Raw genomic sequence first — 26899 nt, 5'->3', positions numbered from 1 at the left:
ATTTGAAATTTTGTTACTAAAAAATATGCAGTTTTAAAGCTTAATTTAATTCTTTCGTAAAAATAAAGCTTTCTTAACGTAATTTCTTTCTCAACAGAAATTAAAAAATAAAACATAAAGCATTCAACCGATTTTGCCGTTTTATAATCCTTTTTCTTGTAAGATGTTGGGGCTGTCTTTCTAGTACAGATGAGGCGTTAACATGGGAGAAAGAATAAGTCACAAATGCCGATTGTTTTGGGAAACATAAAATCTATTTAAACCAATCCTTCTGATAAAATGCTTTTTGTTGACAAAAATGTTCCACTTTTTGTTAAAAAGGCTTAAGTCAACACTGATCATAAAGTTTACTTACGCCCTTTCAACAAAACTAATTCAAATGTTCCAAACATATTTCATAAATGAGGTTGAACTCCGTTTGCGCATAATTTCATAAGTTCAAAGACTTGGAGACACTTGCAATTGGAAAGATGTTAGCAAGTAAGCGAGCACTTTTTTATTTTATTTTATTTTTATTGTTTTAAAACTTATTTACTTTCCCATGTGAACGACCCTATTAGTTTTAAAAACCACAGAACGTTTACTAAACGATTACTGCTAATATACTGACTTAATGCTTTTAATATGTTGGTTGTTTAGGTTTCGCATGTTTTTGTTTACTTTCTCAGTTTCCTGCGTTTACCTGTTGATAAACATAATCACTTTCCTTATATTTTCCCAGGATATTTTCGGACATTTGTATTGTCCTGCGAGCTAATCGCTAGCTTTCGAAAAATACTTTTTTTCGAAATCGCTATTCTAATAGCACAGAAAGGGTTATCTCTGAGTTCAATAAACACGGTGCAGAATTCAAGTTGGTCAAAAAAAAACTTTCTCTGTGTATGAGGCCCAGCTTGCTATCCTCTGAAATAATTCAAAAAAAAAATCAGACATGGTTGCTTAAAGTTACTAATTGGAGACTGTGATGTAATTTTAAACAAAGAAATTTCTCACAGTTACGGTTAAATTGATTTAAAAAAGAAAATTCCGGAATTTTCGCATGGCAACACTCACTTTCATACATGAAATACACCGCCAGCTCAGTCATTTCCAGCCGAAGACTGCAGTTTCGTGCTTATTATCACTCATCAGCCCAGCATAGGAAAGTGACTGAGCTGGAGATGGAAAACCTCTTAAGGAAGCCAAGAGTGCCAAACAAACTGGTAGCTAATATAGAATTAGCACAGATTCTGCACTAATTAGCGCAGTCTGCGCTAATGGGACATGATGCCGGGCTGATGAGTGCTAATAGGCACGAAACTGCAGTCCTTGGCTGGAAATGACTGAGCTGGCGGTGTATTTCATGTATTTCTGCTTTAGCCCTGGTTATTGGGCGGTAATTTACTGAATACTCACTTTCATGTTTATGATGAGGCAATTTAAAATTTTATTGGGACCGCCGTGTCTCTGTGGTAGAAGCTTCGTCTTCTAAGCCGCATGCCGTGGGTTCGATTCCCGCCGTTGCCCTGGATGTTCTTTTCTTCTCTTGTATTGTAAATATTTCCTGCGTGTTTCCAGAGGTAAGGCACTTTGTACATAGTCCTCTATGTATGTGAAGCTGTTTAGCTTCTGTATAAATGAAAAAAATTCATTGCAAGCACTCTCGACTTTTAATTTCAGAAAAAGATTAAGATTTGAAATTTTCACCTCAAGTTTTCCTCCAGTTGTATACATTTTAAATCAAGATCCTTACAATTTGAAATTTTGATGTTTTTAAATAAATCTTTAATTAAAATTTAAAACATAGTGGTTTGTCGCAAAGATGATGAAATTTCAATTAATGCTGTGTTAAAGAAATCTTTTTGTTCAAATAGGTAAAGATATGTAGGAAAAAAAGTTGAAAATTTTAGACGATTCATTCGATTAGTCTTTGAATTAAAAGGTCATCAAAATAATCAGAATCCGACAAATAAAGGCGACAGCTCACCCGGTTGACTAAAAAAAGAGGTGACTAGTTCTTTCAAATTAAGAAGCTGTTGACTTTTATTCTCTTTACTATTATTGATTTTATTAAAACATTCGTTACTTCAATAAATTTGCATTTTATTCGTTTCACTTTTTGCATAAAAGTATGAAATGGGGCAACGAAACAAGCATGTTTCCTAATATCGGTATTCCGGTATCAAGTATTAAAAAATACCGAATATTGCAATATTTTGGTCCAGTATTGCACTCACTACCTTGAATATTCGGAGTTGAAAGACGAGTACAAGAAATTTGAGAAAACTGACAAAGTACTCAACAACAAGCAGGGGCGGATTGGCCCGCCGGATCATCGGTCTGCTGGCCGATGCGCCTTCGAACGTCCTCTGTGCGCCTTCGTTTTTTTCTTTATTTTCTTTTGTTTAGCTCTTAAACTTGAGTGCCTTCGGTTTTTTTTTTGCCTTCGTTTTTTTTTTTTTTCGCCCTCAAAACTGTGCACTTTTTTTTTCTGCTTCCTTAAAACTGTGGGACTTCGTTTTTTTTTCTTTCATTTTTCTTTTTTTTTTTTTTTTTTTTTTTTTTTGCGACGTCAAGCAGGGGCGGATTGGGTCCCGCAAGAGAGAGCCAACCTTAGTCTATAAATTTTGCAAAAAAGGTGAAAAAATAAAAAATAAAAAAAGGAAAAAAAAGGAAGGAAAAATCGTTGGTACACAGGTATACGAGTTTAAAGAAAAGAAAGAAAAGAGCGAAGTGCAATCGCACAGGCTTGTCAGCTCAAAGAAAAAAAATTCACAAAAAAAATTAAGAAAGTAATTTAAAAAATAGATCAATAAATAAAAAAAGGTGTTCAGCCGCCAGGGAGCATCGGCCCGCGGCCCGATGCACAGTGCGGCGCTCTTATGGTCGAAGTGGACAAAAGTCGTTCTTGACGAAATTTTGTCATATATGTTATAGGGATGCACCGATAAGCAAATTGGCCGATTACCGATTAATCGGCTGTTAATGATCGGCCGATTGATCTGCTCTGGCCGATTAATGATTATTATTAATGCTAATAATTCCTCCGCGACTTTTTACTTTTCTTTTTCCTTTTTTTTTTCTTTTTGACTTTAGAAATAGTTAACAGTTTATTTCTGAGAGACGATTTTCCTCCTCTTTCCTAATTTTCCAAAAATAATTTCAAAATAATTTCAGCCAAATTTCATATTAATGTTAATAAAATCACTAAATGTTAACTAGACATGAAAATTTTAAAATACTAGGGAACAGAGTGTGGTCAGTTAGGCAAATTTAGGAGCATTTTTTAATTTAAATTTATTTTTAAATTATTAGTAGCCATTTAATCCACGTTTCTTATTCATTACAAAAATATATATATAAGGTTATCTAAAAGCACTATTCTAAAGGGGAAAAGTATTGACTCATGAAACATGATGAAACATTGTATATATATATGCATATTTATTCAAAATAAAAAATATATAAATAAAAAAAAATATTACTCCAGCCATCAGTTTGTAAAAAAAAAAAATAATAAAGTAAAGCATGTTGGCTCTCTGTTTAACAACTTTCAAGGGACCACAAAAAATCGTCCTTAAGTAGAAAGCGTCCTTAAGGGGGTCCGGGACACAAAAATCGACAAATTTTGCATTTTTTTTAATCATTTAAAAAATTACTCCGTTTCTTCTGCTCAAAAGGACGTTTGAATCGTGTTTCTATCTTTATTAGAACAAAAGATATAATTCTTTTTGTTGCCCGCACCTAACTAATGTGTATTGGACTTTAAAACTTTTAAACGCGTTTTTCTCCATGATGCAATTTTTCCCGATTTCTTGCATTCAAACTCTTATAAGTCAAGAACCAATGAAGATAAAGTAATGAAATTTGGAGCATGTCTTTTTAAAACAGTTTACTTAATTTTTTATTCGGCGATTTTGAAAAAAAAAAACGTTTACTGCAAAAAATATGATTTTTTAAAGAAAAAGTATCTTCGAATTTTTCGAAATTTTTCTTCAAATATTTTTAATTTTTTATTGAATCAATATTTTTAAAATCGCCGAATAAAAATTAAAAGCTTAGATATGTGTGCATACTTTTTTGAAAAAAAATTGAAAATTGACCAACAATATTTTGAGTTATAGCAATTTAAAGCAACCCCGTTTTTTTTAAAAACAAATTAAATTTGAATAAAAAAATTTTTTTCATATTTATGTTGTGATTTTGCTTATTAATTAAATGGTGAATCAGTGTAAAAAAATTCAAAACTCTAAAGTATATAATAAAAAAATTTTCAAAATGTGTCCCGGACCCCCTTAAATAGAATGCTTTTAACACTATAGTCGGCCATCTGGGACTGTGAAATGCCGTCGTTAATTAGAGAAAATCGTTAAATAGAGCGTCGTTAAACAGAGAGCCAACTGTACATATTTTTCTACATCAAATATTATTTTTAAAAAATATTTTTTTTATTTTTTTAAATCAAAACTTAATAACTGAAACAGTAAGTTGTATGATATAATCATATGTATGGTTATGAGGAACAAAATAACTGAAAAAATAATCAAGTTGTGCCATCAAAAGCTTTGGTTAGGATATCATCGTAAACTTTACGAAATTATCCCGATTTTCTTGACTTACATTTTAGCATGAAATTAGTAAAAAAACAGTTCACGTTCCCATTATCTTGGAATACTGGAAAACGTTTTATCTGATGCAGGAAAATCAAGGGTGGATATTTAATTTTTATTCTTGCGAGCATTTTCGCCCTCATATTGAAGAAAAACGCTGTCTTCGTGTCCTAAAATTCAAACACGGCTTCCTACGTTCCTTCTCGGGTGCCGAAGTATCTCCCTACCAAATTTTGTCGAGATCCGGCGTTAACTGTGGATTTGTATAGGGAACTTTATAAACATACATACCTACACACATATTCTTTGTTTTATTTATACAGATTTCCTGGAAATAGCTGAATTTAGCTAGCATGACCATTACTAGTTTTTAACAGGACCGTAACTAAACTTGTGGAACCATAACTAGTTATACCTGTGTATTCTAATTTATTTCTATAAATATATATAAATTAAAAGTAAAATTCCTAAGTAATATGAAAAAAAAAAAAAAAAAAAACGTATAGAGGGACTTGGGTTCGAAGAAATTAATAGTGTCCGTTGAGGGAGGTTTTACATAAATTTTGTTTTGTCATGAAATAATCATACTTTTTTATTTAGGCTTCAACTACTTCTTCACTAATATAGTTGCATTTTTGATATCCTGTGACGAAATTCATTTTGCAACCCTCCTGATGCTGTTTGTCACTCTCCTGGTGTCTAAAAATTTGACCCCCTTTTTTCCTCTAGAGTGAGTTTCCTCTAATTTTCTCTTAATAAGTTCTTGACAAAAAAAGAGTAATTATAATTTTTTTCAGATATTTTTCAGCATTTTTATTTTTAAAAAAATTGAGATTGGAAAATGTGAGGTTTTTTGAAAATCACGTAGAACTTTTCAAAACAGTTTAAAGCAGGAAATATTTGTATATTTATGATGTATGATTAGATCGTTGTTAAATCAAAATATTTCAAAACCTCAGAATGTTTTGGGTCGAAATTGAAAAATATTGATTTGAAGTTTTTTTTTTAAACGATATTTAAAGATATTAACGAAAACGTTTCATTCAAAGACATTAACGAAAAAAAAAAGGATCTTAGTCACCTTATTTGATGCCTTACATACTAAACGGAATATACACATAGCAAAATTTATGAAAATTACCGATGTGTCCTCAACACGAAAGAAGAACGCGCTAAATTAAACTTGTTTAACTTATAGAGAAATGCGATCTGCCACTTGTTCAAACATGATTTATATCCTTTATTTTTATGATATCGGATTAAAAGCTCAGATTACATTTCACTAAGGTCACTATGAAAGGGTTAATAAGATAAAACAAGTTGGAAAAAGAAGTCGCATTTTCCACTTTTGTCCATAGGGCTGTGCGATGGGCCGGCAGGCCAGTCCGCCCTTGCAATGAAACTTGAGCTCCTTTGGACTTACTTTCGCGCCCTCAAGCCTGTGCGCCTTGCTTACCCCCCTCCCGTCCGCGAACCTTTTTTTCTAAATTCTATATTATTTTTCTTTATTTGCGTTTATCGAACGTGTACGCTTCCTTCTTTTTTTTTTTTTTGCCCCCCTCAAACCTGTGTGCCATCGTTTTTTTTTTTCTTGCACCCTTTGGGAGTCAAGGTTGGCGCCCTCTTGGAAGACCCAATCCACCCCTCACAACAAGGCACACTTGTTTATATGATGAAACAGTTCTGACCTTTTTTGAAAGGTTGACGACAACTACAAAGAAAAGGGAACGAAGCTTTTTTCAACACATTGCTTTAAAACTTCTATTTTGGTTAGTAGAATTTAAATACTCACAGATAGAACAAAACTAACGGAGCGTTGATTTGAACTTTGCGTTTTTTTTTTTTTTTTTTGCGGGGCAAGAGAGAGGAACAAGTGCACGCTTGAGCCACGGCAGTGCTTCAGCTCATGTTGGACATTGCTCCGTTGCAACAATTTTAGTGCACAATAGGATGGTCAATATTTGATTTTGAAATTGTAAAGGTCTTTTGCGGCGTTATTACTTTTACTGGACGTGCTACGAAACTTTAGTTCTATTTTTTTTTTTGTAACACAAATTGCCCACAAAGTAAATGGTTAAGTATTATTTACAAAAAAAAAAAAAAAAACACCGTAATTTTTATTTATTTATTTATTTATTCATTTGTTGCACGGGTAGCCTTTTTCATGTTCTGATATCGTCGGTTTGAAGCAAAAACTCACTAAGTGCATTTTAAGTCGATTTTGAGGTGTTAGCATATTTAGTTACTAAAAGCTGAGATGATTAAATCCAAAATTACAATAATGCAGATTTAAAACAAAGCATGAACAAATGCGCACTTTAATCATAAAGCATGAACATCAAGAAAAAAAATTTCACCGAAAAATTGACCATAGTTTTTTTTAATAATCATTTTTTACATTTTTTCACTAGTTCCAGAAATTAACCAAACTGCACTTCGTGAGTTTTTCCTCTAAACCGACGATATGCTTTCAGGTGTTCCTGCGCAGTCGCTTTTCTTTTCTTATTTCAAACTCAATAGCTTCTCTAAACTATTTTGTCTGATGATTTGGTAAAATTACCATCATTCGGCAAATTTTGCTTGACGATTCGGCAAAATTTGGAGCACCGTTCGGCAAAACTATTATCATTCGGTAAAATTTGGTCGGACGGTTCGGCAAAATGATCATCACTCGGCAAAATTTTGAGTTCATTCGGCAAGTTGAGAGTTTTCGCCCTCTCAAAAATTTAATTTCGGGCAGCGCCTGAAGAACCTATTTTAAGTAACTTTTAACATTTTTGCGTAACATTGCAGATATGGCATGAAACAACATTAAACGACATGTGCAAGATTGAAAATTGTCTTATTTTTAAAAAATGGTTGATTTTTGAACAGTAAAAGAGAGTGCAAACAGAAAATCAGCATGCATGTAATAGGGTAGGTTTGGTGGAATGGATAAAGAAACAGGCATTATTCCACTCATTATCAAGCTGATCAAATTTGTTATTTGATAGATAAAATAAAGACTTAATTTCAGATGTACAATTTCTAAACTTGGCTTATTATGTGGTAATGAAGCAACTATTCAGAGCTTGTTTTTGTTCACATTCCACCCCATGGAGGTTGAAATGGGTTGAAAAAATTAAACTCAAATTTCAGAGTGAAAATATGATATGCTTTCTCTAAAATTAATTTCAACAGCATAAAATTCACTGAATAGCATTAAGTGCAGTCTCATCAAAACTTTAAGTAAGTCATTCACTTTTCGTAAGAGTTGATTTGCTTAGAGTTTGATTGTCTGCTCTCTCTCTCTCAATCTCTGCTTCTCATTATTTGGGGAAAAGAAATAATCCTTTACCTACGACAGCATATTATTATGAATAGAGAGAGTCAACAGTTCTCTCCATATTTTTATTATTTTTTTTAAATATTAATTTGAATTTCTGGGAAAGATATTTAACCAGAACACTGTCAACGCACTCCTTTATTTTCCTCGAATAGCTCCTAATAATATGGTGCACGATGGTTTTCATTTTTCCAGTTTCTTCTATGAGAATAGAGCCCTCATTATAGTAGCCCTTTAACAGAGCTACGACTTTAATGATGTTTTTGTTATTCTCCGTGACGCAAGCCCATCCGTTCATTTCGTTGTCTTCAATTGCCTCTTCATCCTCTGCAAAAATCTTATACCAAAAGAAAAAAAGCATTGACTGAAGCAAAATTTAATTACTACTCATTGTTCACTAGTTAGCTATTCTTGAAATTAAGATCACAATCACTTAGATTCGATTATGCGAACTGCTATCGAATGACACAAGCCAATACACCACGCAAAAAAAAAAAAAAAAAAAAAAAAAAAAAAAAACCCTCAACCTGACCAGCTCAAATTTGAATGAAATCTTCAGAAATCTTTGACAATTTAAATTCATATATAATTTTTTAAAATCTATCATTTATAATTTATGATTCATTAATTTTTGAAATTCGTTAAAAATCACTTCTTTTACTTCCCGGTAAAAATACTTTAAAATGTTATAACTGAAGTTTTATGGGAGCTTACAGAGTTTATAATAGCTCATTTAAAAGACGATTGCATGCATTTCAATTTGATGGGTAAATGAAGTACTTTACTCGTAAAAAATTCTCAAAATTTTAAAAATCAAGATTTAATAACTTTTTATTTAAAATATGACTTATCTGAAGTTCTTTTGACAACTTTCGGCGTTATGCATTTTTAGTTTATAACAAATGTTAAAATGTGCGTAAAATGATGAAATGCTGTTTTTTTTTTCAAACAAAGCTGATTAAAAAAAACTTTTGATTTTTTTTTCTTGTAGTCTGGTGGACGTCCATTAAGAGGTATAAATGCTCTCATAATTTTAAGGCACGGTAAAGAAGGACATGTTTATGCGGATTTCTGCCTACTCATCTTAGAAATCATTCCTTACTCTTTCGTGTCCTAAAAAGAATAAAGGAATTCCGAGCATGTAAGGTAAAACACCAGTAGTGGCCAGTGCTTCAGCAGTGGCCACTTCAAGTTTACTTTTGTAGTTTGAAGACAGAAATGAACAATAGTAATGTGATTTTTTGTTCCTACTTAATGTAACTATCATATTGAAACAATTTTATTCATCAGTTATGTGAATTTAAAGTAAGTAATGTAAATACTTCGGATGGGAGAATAACAGATGGCCACTGCTGAAATTTTCAGATTTTGTAGTAGCCACTGCTGGATTAAATTTGAGGTTCGAGAAAAAATTGATAAAAATTCAACAAATTGACAGTCTGGTAGTTTTTAGAAATTGGGAAGATTTAGAAAGCGTTGGGCTATGAAACGCTCATTGAGTTTCAAGAGGGGCAATTAATATTGTAGACCTGCAGTTTAAAAATGTACTTCACTGTGGCCTCTACTAATGCGTGGCCACTACTGGTGTTTTATCTTAGCTGATTTAAACTTCACCGGTTATTTCTCATGTCAACCCAAATAATGTTGCGTAAGATTTCCGAACAATAAAACTTGTTCTAACGTTTTTTTTTTTTTTTCCTGCTTCATTCTGAACTGTAATTTTGCACTCGAAATCTTCAAATTTGACAAATTCGTGCAGAAAACGAGTTTTTTTCCTTCTAAAACAAATAAAGTCTTTGTAATTTGGAAATAGCCTGCTGAAAACTCCTTAAGAGGGGCGGCCTGGGTTCCCCAAGAGGGCGCTAATCTTGACTCCCAAAAAGCGCAAAAAAAAAAAAAAAAAGCGTATAGGATTAAGGGTGAAAAAAAAAACTGAAGGCTCACAAGTTTGAGGATGCAAATAAAGTAATAAAAAAAAAATCCGTGGACGCAAAAAAAAAAAAAAAACCGCTCAGGTTTGAGTGCGAAATAAAAAACGGCACAGGTTTGTGGAGGAAAAAAACCCCGAAGGCACACATGTTTGAGAGAGCAAAAAGTAACGAAGGTGCATACGTTCGAGGGCGAAAATAAAATAAAATAAAAGGGTCAAGAGCGCTGGGGGTTGGGGTAACACACAGGTTTGAGGGCACACAAGAAAAAAAAGAAAGAAAAGAAACGTTAAAGAGTTTAGGTTCATGGGCGCCAAAAAAAAAAAAAAACGAGCGAGCACAGGTTCAAGGGCGTAAAAAACAAAGGCGCAGTTCAAGGGCACAAAAAACATGAAAAAAAAAATGAAGACGCACTGCTTTGAGGGTGCAAAAAAGAAACGAAGGCGTACAGAGGGCGTTCGAGGGTGCCCAGGCGAAAGGGTTCATCGGCCCGCAGGCCGATGAGCCGGCACACAGTGGGTCGAAAACGCCAAAAAGCGCTTTGAAATGTTTTTTTTTTCTATATTCAACCAATTGACGATTAATAAATATGCACAGGCCTACCTCTTAGGCAATCAGAGCTGAAATTTTAAAGCCCTTCGAACACTACAAAGCTAAAGGCAGCCTTTAGACGGTGAAGAACCATGACTGCGGGAATTTAAAAAAATTGCTTTAAGGCAATCTATAATTTTTTTTCTTATTAAAGGCGAGTATATTTAATTTCTTTCGTGTTCAACGATAGTAATAGGACGAAAAAAATGAATAATCGAATATTCAAACCGAAAATCGGTTTTGATCAACAACGAAAATTAGTAAACTCATGGTTATTGTTTTCAAAACACTCCACAATAAAAATAATAATAATAACTCTTATGTACTCCTTGAAATTTATATTAATTAGTCATCAATGGTCTGTATGAAGACCCTTAAAAGGAATAAGCTGCGTAAACCCTCAAACTTTGGATATTGAGCCCAAACAAATCGGAAAAGCTCGCTAGTTACATGCCTGTGCAATCAAACAAAATGCGAGAGAGGTTAAAAAAATTTTTTTTAGCGCTTTTTATCGTTTTCACCCCATTGTGCTGCGGGCTAGTCCGCCCCTGCTATGACGGGCATTGTAGCGTCGCACTGTTTCTGCTACCGAGTTTCTGATTCCGAGCTCTTTAATTAACTTGATGTAAATAATTTGAAAAACACAGAAAAAGCAAGAAATAAACTTTTAACTGAGATTGTGAGATGGAAAATGCACCTTTGTTAAACATACAGTGTTCCTTTTTTACGATAAAAATAGTTTGTTTGTGTTACTATATAAACTTTCAATAGTAAACGCACGAAGAGTAATTTGATAATAAAAAGCAAAAGAGATTTATTTTCCATTATTACTTTTTTTTTTGTTTGAAGGGCTCCCAGTGAACAATGCGGTATAAAAAGAGGCTTTCAGAAGTAAATGGGAAAATATAAAACTTCGAAACGAAAAAAGTTTTCTTAAAAAATAAAAATAATAAAGTGCAATATTGAAGTTGCTTGGATGCCGATTGATAAAATGAAAAAAAAAAAAAAGATTAATGTTCTTTAACTATTTTTTGTATGCACTCTGTTTTTTTACTTTGCTTAATTAAAACTTAATTTCGATAGTATGTTTTTTTTTTGTTATTTTTAAAAACTAAGAAAAATAATATTTATTCCATATTGCAACTTATAAAAGTCATAAAACATCAAAAAATTCATTTAACCTCATTGACTTCTGAGCAACACATTTAATAAATAATTTAAAAGTCAATTTGCAAAACTAAATGAAGAAGACATAGTGTAAATAACTAAACATCAAAATTTAATGAAATGCACTGAATTTTAGAAGCCACAGTGACTCTGAGGTAGAAACTTTGTCTCATATGCCGATGGTCGTGGGTTCGCTTCCGTCAGGTGCCTTAGGTGTCGTTTCCTCTCTTTGTGTTGTAAATTGTTGCTGCGTTTGTCTTATTTATGAATAAAAAAGAAGGCCATCCTTTCGAGGCAATGGCATCCAATCTTTCCTCGGAGTTTATTAACTATGGACGCGTAAACAACAACAGTAACCGAATTTTAGCTAGATACATGAAATTGGCGTTTTACGTTAACTTTATTGAAATGCTCCAAAAAATGGTGTAATAAGATTCACGCAATTACCTTCTACATATTCAAGGTGCTAAAGAAAGTATTCAAAAAAAAAGGTTAATTTTTGCACTGGATTGGTTCAAACTTAGTGTGCAAGACTAAATACAGAAAATGTATTGTAATTTACTAAACCTAAGTACAAAAGAAAAGACTAAAAATTTTTACTAGATATGGATGTTTAAAGACGCTTAATTTCTAACAAAAGAAGTGCTGTAGTCCTACAGTCTTCTAACCTTATTTTTGCGCAAAAATAACCTAAATGCCGTTTATCGTATAAAAATTCACATACAACTAAAAAAGAAATACAGAAAGTAAGCTTTTGCGGGCTTCCATGCCAATTAGGCTGTGGTCTAGGTTTTTTAAATCAGTTTTGGACGATTTTCCCCCAAAAATAGTTAGTTTTATGCAGTTCATTCGCTTAGATGGTTTCTACCAGATTCAGAGAAAGCGCTAAGAATTGAAATGTCAAGAGAAAAAAAATCAGTGTCACCTAGGAAAATAAAAATAGAGCAAAAAATGTGCGAAACAAATACAGACGAAAATAAACAAACTGAGCATGGCGTAAGTAACAGATCAACAATGAAAATGACAAAAACAAGGAATAGTTAAACTCCTATCTCTAATAACGTATTTTACCCGTAGCTGCTCCATTCAGATGTCAAAAATGTATATAGGTAGGAAAAAAAAAAAAAAACCTAACTGACCAATGATAAGCATTCGCGTTTGACAGTGATAATTCAAAAATCCGAATTTTTTAATGAAAATTTTTCGAAAAACTGTCACAATCTGAAATGTTGATTTTTTCGCCGCTGGCGGGGAAAAATAAAATCAAATGATGCCTTACTTTTTGTAGTTTTTGAACTGTTAAGGAAGCACCAAAAAAAAAAAAAAACTTCTTATGAAATGTTATTCATGATACTGCAATTTACCATGGTAAAAAGGAAAAAAAAAATAATAAAGACAAAATCTACGGTGGGATCGAACCCACAGAACGCTCGTGTTTTTAGCACGACTCTCTAACCACCTGAGCCACACAGCCTATAGCTTAAAAAAATGTTTAATGAAAAAACATATCGATTTTTCCAAAAAGAAAGAAAAAACAATGCAAGGTGTGTTTTCTGCTTATTTTTCGCCGGAAGCGACGAAAAAAAAATCTTTGAAATGATGTCTTACAAATGATGAATTATTGACGAAGTTATGGCATTGTCACAAAACACAACTTTGAGAAATAACCTATAAGATAGTTATCGAAAAATAGCTTTGTAAAAATAACAAATACGCTTCTTAGAAATGGAGAGCGTAAATAAATACGAAATAATAATAATAGTTTTAGTCTAACAGTCTTAAAACGCACGAATAAAATATAGAAACTGAGAACAATCAACTTCGTAAAATTAATAAAAAATGAAAGACTTTAAAATAATAATTCAAAAAATAGCCATAGGAGGGCATTCAAATCCAGTTTACCCTATCCTGCTGACTTTTATGAGAAAGACCTGCCCCTTAGATGACGCAGTGGCCGGCCGCGCCTGTTTAAACTTCTCCCATTGGTGATCTTAGCCATATCGAACCCCTCCACAAGACAAAAAACAAAAACCCGTTCACGACATTGAAAAGCGCTGTCCCTGACATTGCTCCTCCAGTTGCTTCCCAACCACCGACGAGATCAGCGCTCTTCCTTTTCCGTCTCTCTTCAGCTAGTCGAGGTTGCTCTTCGAGGTTCATCACGGAGTTAGCTTTTGCTGCTCTACTCCGAGCTTTGCGGAAAAGCCACGATTTTCTCTCGCGGTTCCAGGAGGAACTTTCTTCCCCATTGGGAGGAATCAGCTCTCTTTCAAGAACTCTTTACCTGATGAAAGACATTATATTTAGTGAAATGTCGCTGATGGCTTTTACGTTGAACTTGAAATATCAGTAGTAAGACTTTAAGACATATTGTGAGAAACTTTTGAAAGATTCCTGAAGATTCCCAGTTTTGGGAGATTCCCAGTTTTGGAAGATTCCTGAAGATTCCCAGTTTTGGAAGATTCCTGAAGATTCCCAGTTTTGGAAGGTTCCTGAAGAACTGAAACATCTTTTACAACTCTAAAGAAGATTTTTGAACTGTCAAAAGAATCTACGCAGATTCCCAGGACAACGGGTAAGTTTCCAGAAAATTATTTAAAATCTTGATCCCAGTAGCAAAAACAGGAGACAGTCTATACACGATTTCTTTGTTTGGGGTGTACAAAAATTAAAATTTTTAAAGAAAAAATAATCTTAAATTTCATCGAGCGAAGATTTGTTCTATATTTCAAGGGATGTAATCCACAAAAATTTTCATTTTTCAAGTTTATTATCTTAGTTTTAAGCATTTTTCGGTGCTCATGTAGATTTTTATATTTATCAAATATCGGTATATCTTGCAGACAATTTTTAGGATTTTCAATTTGCGTCGCAGACTGCTGAAAGAATTTTTGCTGTCGGGATCTTGAATAATTTACTTTAAATTCGCTAAAATACTTTACTTAAATGCACTAAAATACTTTTCTTAAATGCTCTAAAATTCTGCAATTAAAATACTCCTGAATATTTTATCGTTTGTTACCCAGAAAAAATATATCAATAGTTATATATTTTTTAACATGTTAAAATTTCATTTTTATATAAGTAATTTTGATGTTATTTTGAACGAAGCATTTTGTTGAAAGTATGCTAAACTGAATTCTTTTACTTGCAAATATAACCTTTCTCCGTTTAAAGAATAAAAATTAGCACAATTAAAATCATAGTGAATCTTTCATAATCCTGAAATAAAATCCAAAATAATTTCTTTAAAACTTGTCAAAATTAAAAATTTTGTTTTTATGGCAGTTTCAATATTTTTTTTATGACTGCATTTTGTAAAGTATTTTAACATGTGATATTGTCATTGAAATATAATCTTTTACGTTTTAAGCTTAAAAGTGATCAGATTTGTGTCGTTCAATGTGAAAGTGGTGTAGCTCCATATTTTAAAAATGCGTATTTTTTAACTAAATGGTATCACATTTAGTTCTATTTTCTCGTATAAAAGTCAAGCAACTCACTTTTACAAAGATAAATATGTAACGATAAATAGTAGATGAAAACTTGTGTTTTTTCCCAATGATAAATTGGCTAAGGGCTTCAAAAAATAAAGTAATATAGTAAAATAGCAAAATCGTTTACAATGAGATACACCACTTTTACATTAACGGCTTCTTTTAATGTATAGAATTTTTAAAATGCCGGAAAATGCAAATGTTAAGCTTTAAATGAAGAGCTTGCTGCCAAACGACGTTAAGTCATTTTTTTTCCATTCTTGTAAAAAACGCGATTTTGTTGTGTAGGAGTTAATATTGAATTTAAGGAATAGATAATTTTTCCCAGTAATTTGTGGATGATAATAACACTTATTTATATGCTTAATAAAATCTTGACAGTATAGTTATCTATACATATAATAAAATAAGATGTTTGTGTGTGTGTGTGTGGCGCGCTATCCGGGAAAACGGTAAGGCCTAGAAAGATGAAATTTGGTATACAGGTACAGTTTCTGCTGAAGAAGTGCACCTCGGGCTTCGATTTTTGATATTTTAATTAGAAAAAAAGTTATTTAATGTTTTATGTGATTTTTAGCACTTTTTAGTACTTTTAACCTCACAGACCCCTAACCAATCGCGCCAGACAAATATTTTTGGTACTATAGTATCGGAAATTTAATTTTAAACATGATGAACAAAAAAGTTTTGAAGATAGAGCAATTTTTGTTTTTTTTTATGAATTTTTGAAAAAAACTTTAATTTGCATGTTTTTCTGGGTTTTATTTTTTTCTAATATCATCCTGCGAGAAGTATCAAAGCCTCATTTCTGAAATTTAAGTTGGTAATAGTAAAAACATTTCGCCCTCTTCAAAAGAAAAAAGTTCTTAAAAATACGCAATAGTTTTTTTTTTTTACAATTTTTTTAATGCTGAACACATCATGTCCTTTCACGCATCAGTCGAAAAAAGCGTTCTTCAATCTTTTATGCCTGTGACGTCACTACTTAGGTTTCGATTCGATATTTACGATGGAATCTTAATCGCAAGCAATGTTAATCTTTTTTTTTACTATATAGCTTACTTCTACATTTTCTGACGTGATGACCACGTGTTTTTTCGGCAGCGCTTGCTTTTTTTCTTTCCTTTTTTTTTGTTTTATTTAGGGATTGCATTTATTTCTTTTTCCATCCCCCCCCCCCAAGCTGGACCTTTCGCTGTATCTATATTACGTTACATTTCATAGTTGTGCGCATTAATTCAATAAAAACAGCGAGATTTTTTTTTCTTTGTCACTTACTTTACTTTGTTACTTTTTGCACACTATGGGGAGTTTTGGAGATAACTTTTCTGTTTGTTCTACTTAAAGAAAAAAAAGCGGTTTTTTGAGTGATCTTTGTTTTTATTAGGAAATGAGCGGGGAGGTTAAAATATATAGAGATGTAAAAGAAAATTTAGAGATTGATCGTAAAGGTAGATAGCCGCCGAAGGCGGCAATCTTGGCGTAAAAATGTGAATGGCACAAAAAAAAGATAGAGATGGATTGATTAATACTGCAGCCAAATTTGTTTAAACAGCCGCCGAAGGTGGCAAACTTCAAGTAAAAAGGCCAAAACTAAAAAACTAAAAACTAAATGACAAGTTAGCCAAACAGCCGCCGTAGGTGGCTGCTTGCATATAAAGGTGAATGGCGTAAGAAGGCGAACCAGCTGGTCGCCGCAGGCGGCTAGTTTAGAAATAAAAGAAGAAAAAACGACTTAACTCCTTATGGAATAAAACTGTACAATTTACGCCCTTTAGGCAGAGACAAATAACAAAATGACGACTTATTTTAATTTGAAAGAAATCCATGTTTTTTTTCCCATGTTAATAGCAGATATTTTAGATAAACAATAGTTGTAAGATTGTTTATAGAAAGAAAAACATTCGTGCAATTTTTTATTTCTCAAAGCTTCAAGTAATTTCAAAACGTGTATTTTTGCATGTTTTATATTGCTTTAAGGTTTTATTTCAGAAGAGGCGCACGGAAAAAAAATTGCCGTGCGCCCTTTGCGAAATAAAAAAGCTTGATCTCATTTTTAAAAAAAATGCGATTAGTTAAACCAACTCTTGATCTCTGTATGCCTTTTGGTGCAAAACTTACCAGTAACTTCTTTTTGGAAAAAAAAAAAAACACACAAATTTCACCCGATGTTTTTAATGCAACTAAACATCTTTAGAAAAGCTACAGGGTAATCCAAAAATCAATAGATTTTTCTAAACATTATAATTATTGAGCTATTTAGAATAAAATTATGCTTAGATTTTTGTTTATAACAAAAACAAAAAAATATTTCATATTCTTTACAATTTTTGATTAAAATGTGTTCTATCTAGTGTTTCATGTAGAACAAAATCTTATCATGCTTGAAAGAAGCGAACGAGTTTATTGCATATTATCCCCCATATATTGCATATGCCCCCAGGATGTCAGTTTGATGTGGCTTTAAAAAACATTTTCGCGTCAGTAATTTTTGAAGATTTAAGAAAGTAAATTTAAAACGAATTTTGGTGCAATTTTATCTTGAACGTCTGTATTCAGAAGTGCCATTATTGCGTGATAAAGCTTTATTAGTAAAATTTTTACAAAAATTGAAGAATCCGCAAGAATGGCCCCCAAGGTCTAAAGATCTTACACCTTGTGACTTCTGTTTGTGGGGTTAATAAAGGTCATCTTTGTATAGAAATCGGCCAACTTCTTTGACTCGGTTTAAAGAAGCTATACGCCACAAGTATTCGTTAGATATCTCTGAAATGATATTTAGCGCCGTGCAGGGAATGATAGAAAATATATTAAATAACTGCAATGTTGAAATACTTTAAATTGGTCAAAATGAGTTGTATTATAATGGAATTACATTAATTGCACTTCAGTGCCATCTTTTAGTCAAACATGTAACTGATATATACATGTTTTTTCATTGTAATCAAAAATTCTCTAGTTTCTAAGAATTTCTGGGCTAACCAAATCATTTATTGTTAAATAGTTCATCAATTATAAAGTTTTAGAAAGTCTATTGACATTTGGTCACCCGGTACTTATTGTACGTATATTGTGTGACATGTGTTGCTATCTTTCCCATCAAAAAGTCAATTTTTGAAATTTTTGACTTAACGACTTTTGGAAACAAGCTCTTTTAATTCTCTCAAATATTTTGACATTTTTTTTTTTTCATAGAGGGTGACAATTATTGAGCTATGTGAAAAGAAAAAAAAATACTGTGATGTAGTTCAGACGCATAGCAAAATTCTGCAAAACCTGATAAAGTGTAGAAATATCTCTGTCGTGGGCAGGTAAAGGGCAACAACTGCAAATGTTTTTGCACTTTTCGCATCTATTGTACTTCAGCTTTATTGTTCAAGCTGGCTTAGTTGGTTTCCTCTGAAAAAAAGCGCGAAAAAAATTCTAATTCCACCGTTTCCTTAGTGTTCGTGTTGTATCCAAAACACATTTCTTCATATATCGCGAAAACTCATTTCTGCAGACACTGCCGTTTACTTGCTCACGGCAGATCTGCACTTCGATGACCTCCTGAGCGATAATTTAGGGGTCATTGACGCTTTTTGGGGAAATTTTGGTAAACTTTTTCCTTAATGTGGCTCACAAAATTAAGCCACAAGAGGTCAAACTCGGAGAAGGGGGGGGGGGGGAGGCAGGCTATTTCAGTTTCAATATTTTGACATTATTTATCTGATAGAGGGGGACAATTATTGAGCTATTTGAAAAGAGAAAAAAAAGTATTATGCTGCGGTTCAGACGAATAGCGAAATTCTGCAAAACCTGATAAAATGCAGAAATATCTCTGCCGTGGGCAGGTAAAAGGCAGCAACAGCAAATTTTTCATGTTTTTGCACTTTTGCCATCTATTATACGTTAACTTTATTGTGCAAGCTGGCTTGGTTGACTTCCTCTGAAAAAAAAGCGCGAAAAAATGTCTAATTCCAACATTTCCTTATTTTTAGTATTGAATCCAAAACGCGTTTCTTCATGTATCTCGAAAACTCATTTCTGCAGATACTGCCGTTTACTTACTCACGGCAGATCTGTACTTCGATGACCTCCTGAACGATAATTTTGAGCTCATCGGTGCTTTTGGGGAAATTTTGGTAAACTTTTTCCTTAATATGGCTCAGAAAATTACGCCATAAGAGGTCAGACTCGGAGAACAGGCGGGGAGCAAGCTATTTCAGTTTCAATGTTCTCTGAGTTCCCTGTAGCAAGCTTGTTCTCTCCAAAGAGCTCTTCCAAACCCTCAAATAATATAACAGCTTATTGGAGTTTATTGGATCAGTCCTGCATAAACGACATGTTTCCGAAATCTTTGCCGCTTTGAATAAGATTATTTCAATTTAATTTGAGAAATCGCCGTTTGGCACCTTTTAATTGGACACTTGGACCAGATGTCCTTAACATGTCCTGGGTCACCAAGTTCCTCTGAATCACAATCGGGGCGTTAATGTCCGAGTCGTAGTTATTGACGATTAATTGATGCTCAGGAACGTCGAGTTTCCACATTTTCATTTTAAAAAATGTACAAATTACGGTTTAAAAAGCTATCAAGGTTTTTTTTTTTTTTTTTCGTATGGCTCAAAAATTGTCACTCTAGCAACTGCATGCCAAATATAATGTGTTAATATTTTTATTTTTTAATTGTTCAATTAAAATAGGAATGAATTGATAGAGGTTTGCTTCACATTTTGAGCAATGAAGTAAAATATTTTTTTAATGAAATTGTATTTCACTAGTACATTCATGAAAACAATACCGAAATACTCTTTAATATTCGAAGACCAATTTCACTAGAGGCATGTGCAATGTGTTAATTTGTCAGGAATAATATACTCTACATAATTATGTTATTTAATTGTTGTTACGGGCTCTTCTTCGTACTAAAATGTGCAGCAACTTAAAATTTTTAAAAGAGTGCCCTCCCCCCTTTATCACATATTTGTGATCACTATCATTATTTAACTATGTACACCAAATTTTGTTTAATTTGATCCAGCTTTTTCTTCACAATTAAATTGAGAAAAAACCATCTCGTAATGTTAAAAATATATTTGGCATATTTTAAATAAAATACCTAAACCCCCTTGGTTCTCAGCCATATCAAATGCAGAGAAATTTAGCCCAGCTGCTTCTGTGTCTTGAAATGAACTTAACAAGTTACCCAGTAAAAAGTCCACTCAGGTGCACTAATATTCTATGCCGAGAAAGTTAAAGAAACCACAGTCTTTGGCGCAGATTTGTGGGTCAAAACCCCCTCCGTAGGCTTTGGTATTAACATTATTGCCGATCCTAATGCTATAGTTTTTATGTAGTTTTTGAATACTTCCTCCATCCCAGAAGGCATTTCTGGTTGCACTAGTGTGTATAGGCAATAATGTATCAAACTAAGTTTCAAAATAAATTCTAGATCATTGTAGGTTTTTCTTATCTGTAACCATGGCATTCTTTTTTCCTAGTTGTAAAAATAAATAACTTTAAAAAATCAATTTATTACTTTAAGTCAACGGATTATAGAGGGTAGCTTCAGTTATTTCCCTTGAAACAAAATTGAAATTTAATTAAGGCGCTGTCCATAAATGAGGCAGTGAGAAGCAAAGGGATGTAAGTGGCAAAATTAAAAATTTGGAGATAACCAGTACAAATGGTAGGTGAAACTTTCCTCTGCCTCGGGGCAAGAGGTAGTACTAGTAGCCCTGGGAGGTTCTGTTATACATCATGATGTAGAAAAAAATTTCCATAAAAGGCTACCTAGGACCTTATCTTTAAACGCGTTTTGCTCAAAACTTTAAGAAACCCACTTGCATCCCTTTGCTTCACACTCTGCTTCAAATAATGTCACACTTTTTTCAATCTGTCCCCTTCCCCCTTTGCCACAAAATGTTACACTACACATTATCCCCTTAAGTCATCATGTCACATGGCATGCTCTCCCAACACATCTGTAGGCACCCCCTTAGATTGCGCAATGAAATAAAGTCCTGCAAGATCTTCAGTTGCACATCTTTTTGTCATTGCATGGGTATCCATCCCCCAACAACAATGACTCCCTCTCCCCCCCCAAAAAATAATAAAAACACCTAAAGCATTTGAATGACGCAGTCTGCCCCATGACCCCCTCCCCTGGTGGAGACTCCTGACATTTGCATGGACATAGGCTGCAATGCACTAAGGCTGTAAATACATGACATTTTTCCTTTGATCTTTATTTTGCTCGAGCCAGGCCACTTACAAAGTGACTAATATTGCAGAACAACTTTACTGATATCAAAAATAACAAAATATTCAACTGTCTTGAAATATTGTAAATTCTATCAGCAGCAATAATAGAAAACTCCATGGTGAAGGAGTAGAGTTAATTACTATAAATCAAAATGTTAATCATAAAGTGACATCTGAATGGTCTAATGCTATGCTACAGGTCACTTCTGGTCATTGTCTAACTCATTGGGAAAAAAATCAGTTTTCCGCTGTCCAGATGTTTTGAATTTCTAACCCAAAGCGTAAACCTTATGAAGATAGTACACAGACCCAAAAATAACAATAACAATTTTTTAATCTGCACTTAATAAATATATTTGGTAATGTTTTTAAAAATAAACAATTAAAAAAAAGGGTTTGTAACTTTTGTGGGCCGTAAAGCTAGAGGGCCTCTAAGCTAAGCTTCACGGGCCTATTGGTAAATACGGCCTTGTATATTGTTATAAAAAATGTGATATTACCCTTCTTGCTAAACTCTCCCTCCCTGTTGTCACAAACTGGCCCAATTTCACAACCCTCCCTCCCTGCCCCCCCCCCCCTTCCTCCCTCTCGAAGCGTGACATTATTTATGGATGACCCCCAACTCTTTTGGAGGGATTGGTAAACTCTTTAACCTTGAAAATTGTATATTAAATGCGGTGTTGGTCTCTGAATCGTTTTTCGTTCATATCTTTTGTTCTACTCATCGAAATGAAATGAAACTTAGTATTTTTTTAGCTGCCCCCCCCCCCTCCTTCTAACCTTAAAAATTCATTTATTTAGTGAAAAAAAAAAGAGTTTCCATTAAAAATTCAGAATCTGCGCTCATTTTACTTTCTATGTGCAGCCCCTTATCAAAATTGAATTTAAGCAGTTTAAAGACGACTTTAATCTTTGTCGGATGACACCTTTATTTCCTAGTACGTATAATAGCAGAATAAATTAAGAGTGTTTCGCTTCGTTTTCATGACCTTACCTTTTTTGCTCAAGTTCATAAGCTGATTCTTAAATTTTGATTTATAGTAATATAAATATTTGTATGGTAAGTAGAATTTAATTTGCATATTAATGTATTTCATGCTGCGCAATGAGACTACATGGTAATTAGTTTTTCATTACATAATTTAAAGCTAATACTTCATAAAGTATTCCAAAACTTTTCTGTATTTGTGATGTATTTAAGGTTATTTCAAACATAATTTAGGCAAACCTCCTCTTTAGCAAATAAGGTATTCGATCATTACGAGTACCACACTTTGGGGTGATTATATTCATTTTTGATCGACTGCTAAGTAGTTATTGTCGATATTATGGATTTATCGCTCTTTCAAATTAAGTTTTATATATGGCGCTATTCTACAACTATGTGGCAACCATGCTATTCACCATCATGTTTATCACTATATCAAGAAGTAATATGCAATGGGGGTGGTACACCTCCAGAAATATAAATAAACATTTATTCTACATGAAAAGCACACTTAATTTCATTTTCGATCTTAATTATATCTGTGAATAAAAGTTGAATAAATGTACATAATAAGAGAAGGTTCTTTACTGAAGATCTACGGTGCGACTTGGATGCAAAAAGCGATGCTTCCAAGCCTTTTTCCCTTTTTACGACGTGAAATTTTTTTTGGACATGGGGCTCATTGAAGCAAAACCGACACTTTGGTTTTATACCGAAATATAAGAGAAAACAATGTGAAAAAAACCTCCCGATTGTTTAGATGATTTTTCATTTGGGGGGGGAGGGGGGAGGGGACCACATGAGTCTTCTTCAGTGCTTACATGTTTTTGAAATTTTAAACCTCTCTAGACTCTCAGAAGAATGTTGACGTGGTTAATATAATACTCTCTTCCCCTCCAAATAAAAACAATGGATGTTGTCGCAATACAGTTGTCGAAAGTAATCGAATCGCCCGATTTAATATTATTTTTGTAATTACATTGATTGCAGAAATCAAGCTACCTTTAGTTTGAACAAGCGTTCATTGTATCGCAATTACCTCTCAAGGCTTGCGGTAAAAAATATGACTCGTCAAGAATGTTGAGCTTTTGCGCTCTTTCTCACTGTATCTCTTAGTGAGATCACACACAGGCAGCGAACTATACCTGAACTAATTTTTAAAAAGTAAAACCACAATATAAAAATATTTTGGGGTTGGAGCTCTTCTACTTAACACTTTTAAATAATTTTCTTGAATCCGATTTTTCAGTATAATTTTATGGGAAGATGTCGATTTCCTTATTTTTCTTTCCCTAAGAACTATGGGGCTCTGCTTTCCCCTTGCCCAGGAATACGGACAATTTTGTTGAGAGTGAGTTGTTTCCTCACTTTTATTTGTTACTGATCCTATTTTTCGTCATTCCGTTCGATTAAGTAATTTTGTTTAAGTAATTAATTACAATGCTCTAGTTAAATCTACTTGTAAACATTCTTCTTGTCCATTTCTGAGTTACTGATTTCGTACTACTGTTTTTTTCATAATATGTCTTATCTTATGTTCTTACGAAAAATTCAACTTTTCACTTTACAATTTTTCAACTTAGCTTATAATATGTGTGAAAATTGCTGTAAAAAAGAAAAAAACTTTGTAGTAACTAGGCATTACTACAAATGGAACTAAGTATTAAATGATGAATGCTACTATCATTTGCTCTTGCCAGCACATTTCCAACAGTTTTTTCTGTTTGCAGTTTATCCTAATTTGTTTTTCACGTAAGACTAAATGAATGCCTTTAATCCCTAAATCACTTAAGTACCCCTCGATTCTCAAGTACAATGCCCTCCACCGCTTGCATAGAGACAAGAGCGAATCCATCTTCTGATTCTGGAAGAGGTTATTATAGGAAAGTGAGTCAAATTGCAATTTTCTGGCACAAATAGAGGATCAGCGGCAAATGTTTCGAGACATAAGTGCTCAAAATGCAGTTTTGAGCTACATTTGGTCACTGAAGGGGGGAGGGAGGCATGGGGACCATCGATTCTCGCTTGCACCGATCAGAGCACAATAATAAGTCATCAGTTTTATCCATTTATCTTTTTTTTTTTTTGCCTTTCTTTAATATTTTTTTAATCACCATGGCGGTCTCATGTAACTGAAAAGTTGATCTAGTTAGTCGATGAGTTCACCAAAAATATGTATATTTATATTTGTTTTAGGGTCAATAAATTACTTTATTAATTAACCATCGACGTCCATTCACTAGGAAAAATCAACCTGGACCTAAATTCTAGTTATTACGTTTCTGCACGTACTGGACCATCCTTAAAATGAAAAAAAAAAGTTTATTAGGACTACATACACTCGGTGGCACTAAAAGTATATAAGTACGGAGTTTTTGAAAATCATAAATTAAAATAGTGATCTGCTCACTACAACTTATTTTTCAATTTAGCATCAGTACAATCAAGTTTTTAACATATAATAAACGTTTTATGTAATCACCTATATGTTAAGATAAAATTTTCTGTATATATCAGCACAATTCATCCGATGCGTTTCTCCCCCCTCCCCCCATACCCATGCACAACAAACTTGACTTATTTCTTTACCTAAACTGGTCATTTTCTTCCTCTTTAAAGATGTAACAGAAGCAAAAAGTTTCTACTGGCATCGAAATAAACACTTTCGGATACAAAACTTTCTTTCTTAGCCGTTCGAATGCATCAGAAATGCATAAAATAACAATAATGAATAAAATTATCCCACGCCTGCACACTTTCATTTCTTCCTGTCTTCCTAGTTATCATTTTTCTTTCTCAGACATAACATCTGAAAAATTGTTTTCCACCCCAAATCGCTTAAATATACCTTGGTGCTCAAGTATAATGACATGCCGCCTTTTACTCTGAGCAGAGCACAATAATAAGAAGCAATGGACTTAAATGGCTTTTTCGTACAGCAGGAGGCATGTGGTGCTGCGCTTCATCAACTTTCCTCCCATTAAAAGGTCGCAGGAAACGTGGAACATTAAAAGATGCTAATCTGAGCATGTTCTTTAATGCAGAAAACTCAAAGCATTAATATCGCTTGTTTGATTTTTCTTCATTAGATAATTGATTATAAAAAAGTCAACAATTATGTTAGGATGAACTACATAAATATAAAGTTTTTTTTTCCAAGGGAAGTCTGTATTTCTTCTTTGGATAAAATAAAAAGCGCTAATTTAATGTGCGCTTCCTTAAAAAAAACTAATGAATTGGTGCTTGCATTTTTACCGAAGTAATTAAATTTCAAATGTTGTATTTGATGTGTGCAGGAAAAAAAAGCCTTTGCAATAAAAAAAAACTATTACATTGATTTGTGGATCGAAATATTTATTAAAAATTCTTCTTAAATGAAGAACCATATTTTGATTCAGTATTTTGAGATTACAAATAAGCAATATGCAAACACATATCCATTATAATTACGAAAAAAAAAAAGATACTGAAAAATACATTATGGAAGCAATTTAAAAATGCTACAGAGACCCCATTAATATTGTATACAGTGTTTACTACAAAAGAGTCATCCATTATCAAATCTCTTTTCATTCAAAAGTTTTATACTTACAGATATGATTGATATATGTAGGGCTTTTTCCACAAATGTCACATTTTAAGGGGAGACGGGGGGTTCATGAAATTGTGGCAGTTTATGACAAGAGGCAGCGGGGTCGGCAGACATTAACTAAAAGTTAGACTTAACGAAATTTTTTTAAGAATATGTTTTTGAAAAATAGCGTGACATGAGACAAAGGGTGAGGTAGTACATAAACTACTTACATAAATAAGTTGTACTTACATAATAATGAAGTCACCTGCTAACTAACTGTGAAAATCGCTATCCTTTTAGCAACACATGCCGTTAAGGTCGAAAAGCCCTAGGTTAGAACCAGCCACTTATCTGGAATCGTTTTATTTGGATTTGGAGATCTATAAATAATTGGTTGTATCATTAAGTGTGACTCACAGAATTATCCGATTAAACATTTCATTCTAATCAGTTCGAAAATGAATGAACGCTCTTAAAAGTCTGCACGGTCTCGTTTTAAGGCTTGTATTAAGTTTAAAATTTGAGTCATCCATGCAATCTTGTGAACTTGTGCAGTTTCGGTCCAGGAAAACTAGAAACAATAACTATGGACACATCCATAAAAGATGCAAAAAGTTTCCCCACTTTCCCTTATAGTTATTATTTAAAAAAAAAATTTGAACTTTAAAAAAAAATCAAACACACGCCGAATGTTAGAAAATATTTTATTAGAATATTTGCTCATGAAACGTATATTTTTTAAGTTGAAATAAACCATTTTAAACGGTGAAAGTTGGTCTCAGTCACGCAACTTGTCCTTTAGTTTTTCTTTCAGAGAGTCCGTGCTAACAAATCTAAAAAGCTTAGCGTGATTAATTTAGGTGACGGATTTTATAGCTTCGTAGATTGATTCATGATGCTATATGCTTAACTTATGGAGACACAAATGCTTTCGCTGTAAAGAAATATCTGGCAATATTTTTTTTTAAATATTCAGTGCGTTGTACAAATATCC

Source organism: Uloborus diversus, chromosome 10 (genome assembly GCF_026930045.1).
Source record: "Uloborus diversus isolate 005 chromosome 10, Udiv.v.3.1, whole genome shotgun sequence".
In the NCBI taxonomy this organism is placed as follows: domain Eukaryota; kingdom Metazoa; phylum Arthropoda; class Arachnida; order Araneae; family Uloboridae; genus Uloborus; species Uloborus diversus.
The sequence above is the reverse complement of the archived record's forward strand: the minus strand, read 5'-3'. Positions refer to the sequence as shown.